Source organism: Rhineura floridana, chromosome 15 (assembly GCF_030035675.1).
Source record: "Rhineura floridana isolate rRhiFlo1 chromosome 15, rRhiFlo1.hap2, whole genome shotgun sequence".
NCBI lineage: Eukaryota > Metazoa > Chordata > Lepidosauria > Squamata > Rhineuridae > Rhineura > Rhineura floridana.
This window is the reverse complement of record NC_084494.1, coordinates 4340067-4346081: the sequence shown is the minus strand read 5'-3', so window position 1 is coordinate 4346081 and position 6015 is coordinate 4340067.

The window sequence follows — 6015 nt, the reverse complement described above, 5'->3', positions numbered from 1 at the left end:
AGGAATGCTGCGCCCTTATATAGGCAGCTGACCCGCCCTCCATCTCCGCTCACAAGGGTCGCCTTGGCAACCCAGCACAGCAACCCGATTGGATGAACGAGATCAAACAAAGCGCAGCCACTCCATCCTCCTCTCCCTCCCCGCCCCCGCGCCCTCCTTGCAGCCTCTGCCGCACGTTCAGGTGCAGCGACAGGCAACGCGTGGAGTACAGGTCCAGAGCTGGGGACAGGGAGGGGGGCATCTGTCACAGGCTGCTATGGGCGGGGTGGAATGGTTTTCCCAAGAGGCAGAATAGGAGCTGTTTTCAAAACATTTTTGTGCCCATCCAAACAGCTGCATTGCGCCGTGCAGTAATTGCAATCCTGGAACACGACAGGGGAGCCAGAGGTTCGGATGGGGATGGGGTGTGCGGGCTGCAACCACCGTGGCAGCAACATGTCCCATCCGCCTGAGTTGCTTTTGCCTGTGACAGCGGCAGCAAGCCCCTGTTCTGGCCCCTCCCCAAACTCAAGGGATGTGGCCTCTGCGTTGGCTGGATCACCAGCACCTCTTTTCTGACAAAAGAGGCATTTGCTTTAAAACAGACTTTGTGGCCAGGCTGAAGAAGGCTCTGTTGCAGGTGGCAAATCCAGGGAGCAATTTAGGGGCAGACCGGTACACCAAACTGACCCACAGAAAACCAACAGGCTCCAACCTTTTGCAGCGGGCTGTAGTGTAGTGGTAAATTCAGAAGTGCAGCGCCCCTTCATGTTAGTCATACCCATGCCTCCTCCCCACTTTTTTTTTTTGCTGCGGGGTTGAAAATGACTTCAGTGTTGGCTTTGCTCCAGTTAAGTCCATGAATCTGTGGCACAGAATTTGTAAGCAGAAATAGCAATTTAGTAATAATAAAGAGTGTGCCTCTGAAGATATGCAGAGTGCTTTCCCCTCGCTAGAGAAGTAGTAGCCACCTCCATCCCCACATACTTAAAATCAAGAGGCAGGACTTGCAGAGCAATTGTATATCTCCTGCACATTTTAAGATTAAAAATATCTCTCTCTTTAGAAGTGAAGTGCTCACATGCACCCCTCAGCAATAAACAAACTATTACTACAACTAATTTGAATTTAACCCTAAGTTTATTTTATGTTTATTACTTTTAATAATTATATATATTATATAATCTTCCATATATGCCTTAGACATATGCTAATATGAAAATATAATACAGAAATATTTATGAATAATTTATGTTACCCTTGAAAAAACATGTAAATAAAAAGAGTAGCAAATACAGATGTAGGCAAATATACTAATAAAAAAAATCAGCTTATTTGTTACCATCTTCTTTTCATATTAAGTATCTCTATGTCCTTAGAGGAGTTTTTCATATATATCTCTTATTTAGTTATAAACCAGGAGACTATATCGGCAAAAATCAGATCCAAACATATAAGCGAAAATAAAGTGTAATGCAGGAGTTTTTATTGGAATGGTGCATTGCCAGTGGTTTATAAAATGGCTCCACCTTTCTATACATTTATTAGTTGTTCACCATTCTCTATGTCTTCTGTAATCTTGGGTTAAAAATCTGTTTCCCAGTTCTGATCATCCCAATGGGATGTATCCAGTAACTTAGAAAGCTTTATAGTTAATGGCAGTAACAAGCCTGGCTGCAGCCAAGAGAGCAGCTATAGATTTTAAATCTTCATATTGAACAGCTGTTCAGGTGTTTGCAGGATGTTATAACCAGTGATATTTTATGGTATCTAGAACTTGCCAAGAACTGGAAATCTGAGGTCATGACCAGGTCATCTGTAACATCAGTGCCTAATTTCTGACACTTCTGGAATCTGTTGTCATGCTGAAGCCTATATATTTTTCTTTAATTGAGCAGATGTTAAGTACCACCTGATTTTGTAACTTACAAAAGCAGTATTAAAGTGTTGCTGGAATAACATTTTTAGCCTGTTTATTAAAGTTTGGCTACAGGGGTCTTCCTCGAGTACCCACACATATAGTCTATTTAGGGTTACAGGCTTTCTTGGTGGTGACTCCATGCTTATGGAACTCCCCTTTCCACAGAACTATGGAAGGCCCCTTCAGTGCAAACCTTAAAAACATGTGTTCCTGTCTCATTTTCTTTGACAGTGTTTTTATGTCAGTGATTCCTGATGATTTATGCTTCCTTATGAGACGGAATTCTTATGTTTCTTACTGTTTGAATGTATTTACTTGGATCTCCTCAGTTGCACGTCTCTTTGTGAAGGCTAAACCCTAAAGGATGGGATATGAATACTTTAAATAAGGAGATAAACCATAGGTATTACAGATTTGGTATAACCCTTTGATTTGCAATCCCTGTGGTGGGTTTCAGCTATAGTTACCATAGGGATGCATAGTATCCTCCAGAAAATGAGGATGTAAACAGGACAGCTGGAGAGTAACCATTACCTTTGAAAGGATTCCAGTGAGGAAGATTCTTCCTTGCTCTGCCTAAGACTCCTGCGAGCTGCTGCCAGTCAGTGCAGACAATACTGAGCAAGATGGACCAAGGGTCCGACTTGCTACGGGGAAGGTCCCTTCCTGAGTTCCTATTGGGGAATCCCATTTGAAACTCAAATGTTATTCGTTGGGTGACCCTGAATGCTAGCAGGAGAGGAGGAGGACAGTGTTTTACCCAACCGGGCACCCTCCATATGCCGTTGCACTCCAACTCCCAGCAGCCCCCATCAAGCATGGCCAATGGCCAGGGATGACGGGAGCTGTAGTCCAACAGCACCTGGAGGGTTACAGATTCCCCACCCTGAGCCAAGTGGGCCAAAGGTTTGACACAGGAGGCTACTGGATGGCTATATCTTGGGCTGTCTCCATGGGGGCACCGCCCTGGGCTCCTGCCGGGAAGAAGGGCAGGATATAAATCAAATAATAAACAAACAAATAAATAATACTAACTCTCAACCTCTGTGAGGCTCAGCCAGGCGGATGGAAGCTTCCAAGCTGAAAAGGAAATGGGCTGCCTTCAAGTCAATCCCGACTTATGGCGACCCTATGAATAGGGATTTCATGGTAAGCGGTATTCAGTGAGCTTCATTGCTGTGTGGGGATTCGAACCCTGGTCTCCTGGGTTGTAGTACAGTACCTTAACCATTACACCACACTGGCTCTAATGAGTCTCATGACTCTCTCTCTTTTCATAGATATATGAATGAAATGGACTGCCTTCGATCCTGACTTATGGCTACCCTATGAATAGGGATTTCATGGTAAGCAGTATTCAGAAGGAGTTTACCGTTGCCTCCCACTGAGGCTAGTTCTCCCCAGTTGGCTAGGGTTGCTCAGCTTGCCACAGCTGTACAAGCCAGCCACTTCCTTGTCCACAATTGCCAGCTGGGGGGCAACTGGGCTCCTTGGAACTATGCAGCTTGCCCACGGCTGCACAGGTGGCAGGGCACGTAACCCCTAAGCACTCACTGTGGGGGTGATCTTTAGCTGGTCCTTGACACCCAGGAGACACAAGCGGGGATTTCAACTCACAGACTCTGGACTCCCAGCCAGGCTCTCCTCCCCACTGTGCTATATAGTGTCAAAACATTTTTTTAAAAGAAAATCCTGGAAACCTAGGGAGAAGGCTTTTAGGGGACCTATGTTTTGCTGATTGATGGACTATTGGTGTTTTTAAAATAACATGACTTACATTTTTTATTGTGACTTTGTATTTCCATTATATGTTTGGATTAAACATTTATATTGATTTTAACTGTATTTTTATTGCTTCTTTTATTTTTATATTGTATATTATTATACAGCCACGAGAGTGGCTGTATACTATAGTCAGCATGGATTTTTCGCATTCCTCAATGTTAAATTTAAAATACCACCCATGCCATTCTGATGCTTCCCATAAGCTCATTTCAAAACAAAACCTTACAAGTCCTGAACTCAGAAACGCTTGCTTAACAACCCTCTAAATTTTCATGGCAATACACAAAACAGTCAGAAAGAATTGAGAGTTCAAAGTCTAAAAAGAGAGAGAAAAACTCAGAGCCCTTTCGGAGTTTTTTCTCCCAGAGTTTCATAATCTGTTGAAATTAATTAAAAATCAGCCATGTTCACAGAGTGCCTGTAATCCTATTACTGACCTTGCCCCATACTCTGACCTTCATCTTCTGGCTGATTTTTAATTAATTTAAGAAATTTAGCATTGAACTCAACGATAAGGCTGGGCATGCTCAGTAAAGAACCAACTGTTAGTGTTCTAAAAGCCAGACTCACCGCTGCTGGGCATTTTTACAAATTTGTAAGGCAGTACAATATCTCAGAGAGGAGGTCAGGTCTCCCCTGGTGCATTCACTATAGCTGCCCAATTTCCCTGCTTTTTAAAGTTTGATGGAAATATCTGTTGGCTATAGGTACGTTCTTAAACCGCAAGGTTTTTTTGCCTATTAGTGAATTATATTACAATTTGAATTCTAAGGAAGGCATGACTAAGGGGAGATATGATAGCACTCTTCAAGTACTTGAAAGCCTGTCACATGGAGGAAGGCCAGGGTATCTTCTGGATCATCCCATAGCGCAGGAAACTGAATAATAGGCTCAAGTTACAGGAAGCTAGATTTTGGCTGAACATCAGGAAAAACTTTCTAACTGTTAGAGCGCTATGACAATGGAACCAATGACCTAGGGAGGCAGTACGCTTTCCAACCCTGAAGGCATCCAAGAGGCAGCTAGACAGCCACCTGTTGGGTATGCTTTAAATTGGATTCCTGCATTGAGCAGGAGATTGGACTTGATGGCTTTATAGGACCTTCCAACTCTGCTGTTCTATGATTCTATGATCCTATCCTTGACTGGGTGATTCTGGAGGAGTCTTAATTTGTTTTTACAGACACACACACAATGCTGTCTAGTTTGTTTGCATGTTTTGGATGGAAGCTAATTAATAAGCTAGAGGTAGATGGTAACAAAGTGAGTGGGGAAGTTAGCTGGTTGGAAAGCCAGATATTTTCCTCATAAGAATCTTAAGATGGAATAGGGGAAGAGGTTGCAAACATTCAAATGAATCTCTGAAGGTGCTATGTAAGTTTCAGGTTGCACAAGACCTTCTGGAAAGGGGGAGAAATACACAATGTCCGTCCCCACCCCTCCTAATCCCTAGAAATACAAAATCCATCCATTACACCAGTATTGTACTTAGGCAAAACCTGCAGGGTTCTTCTCAACCGTGTACTCTATACACCATACATTTCAAGCACATTATTTCCCCCAAAGAATCCTGGGAACTGTAGTTTACTACTCATAGCTTCAATTCCCAGCACCCTTAATAAACTACATTTCCCAGGATTCTTTAGGGGAAATAATGTGCTTTCTTTCAATGTATGATATTTATGAACTAGGCGGCATTTTCGATGAAAGTGTGGACAACACAAGTGAGCGAAGGTTACAGTATTTAGTTGGTTACATTAATTGATTATAATCCTTGTAATCAAAAAGTTGCTCTCAATTAGCTGGGCATCAGATTTTTTTAAAAACTATTTTAATACAAGTACTCAGAGAAATTGAGGGTAGCAGATTCCATTTCAGAAGAGACATCTCCCCTTTTCTCACACACATACACCTTCTAGGAGGGTTCTGCCTGCTGTGACTCAAGTGTGTATCATCTAAAAACAAAGAATATATTTTTCTCCTTCAAAACGAAAGTTACTTAAATGCAAATATAAACAGATGCAATTGATGAAAGGTTAATCAATTAAAATGCATGTGATTAATCATGCAATTTTAATAAAATTGGCAATCCTCCTCAGGGCTTAACTTCCATTTTTATTTTTGAATCACCTCTTTTGATGAGCTCATCATTTTGGAGGGGACTGGCATTTAAATGCCCTCATCATCAACAGTCAGTCCTAACACTGCATCCTTGAATCTTTGCCAGAAGGGAAAGATGCAGGACTCTTAATAATCATCTCCTGTACGAGCAATAACAGGGTCATCCTGTTTCTCCTCTCAGTTAAGTTCCTGACCTCAAGATGCAGCTG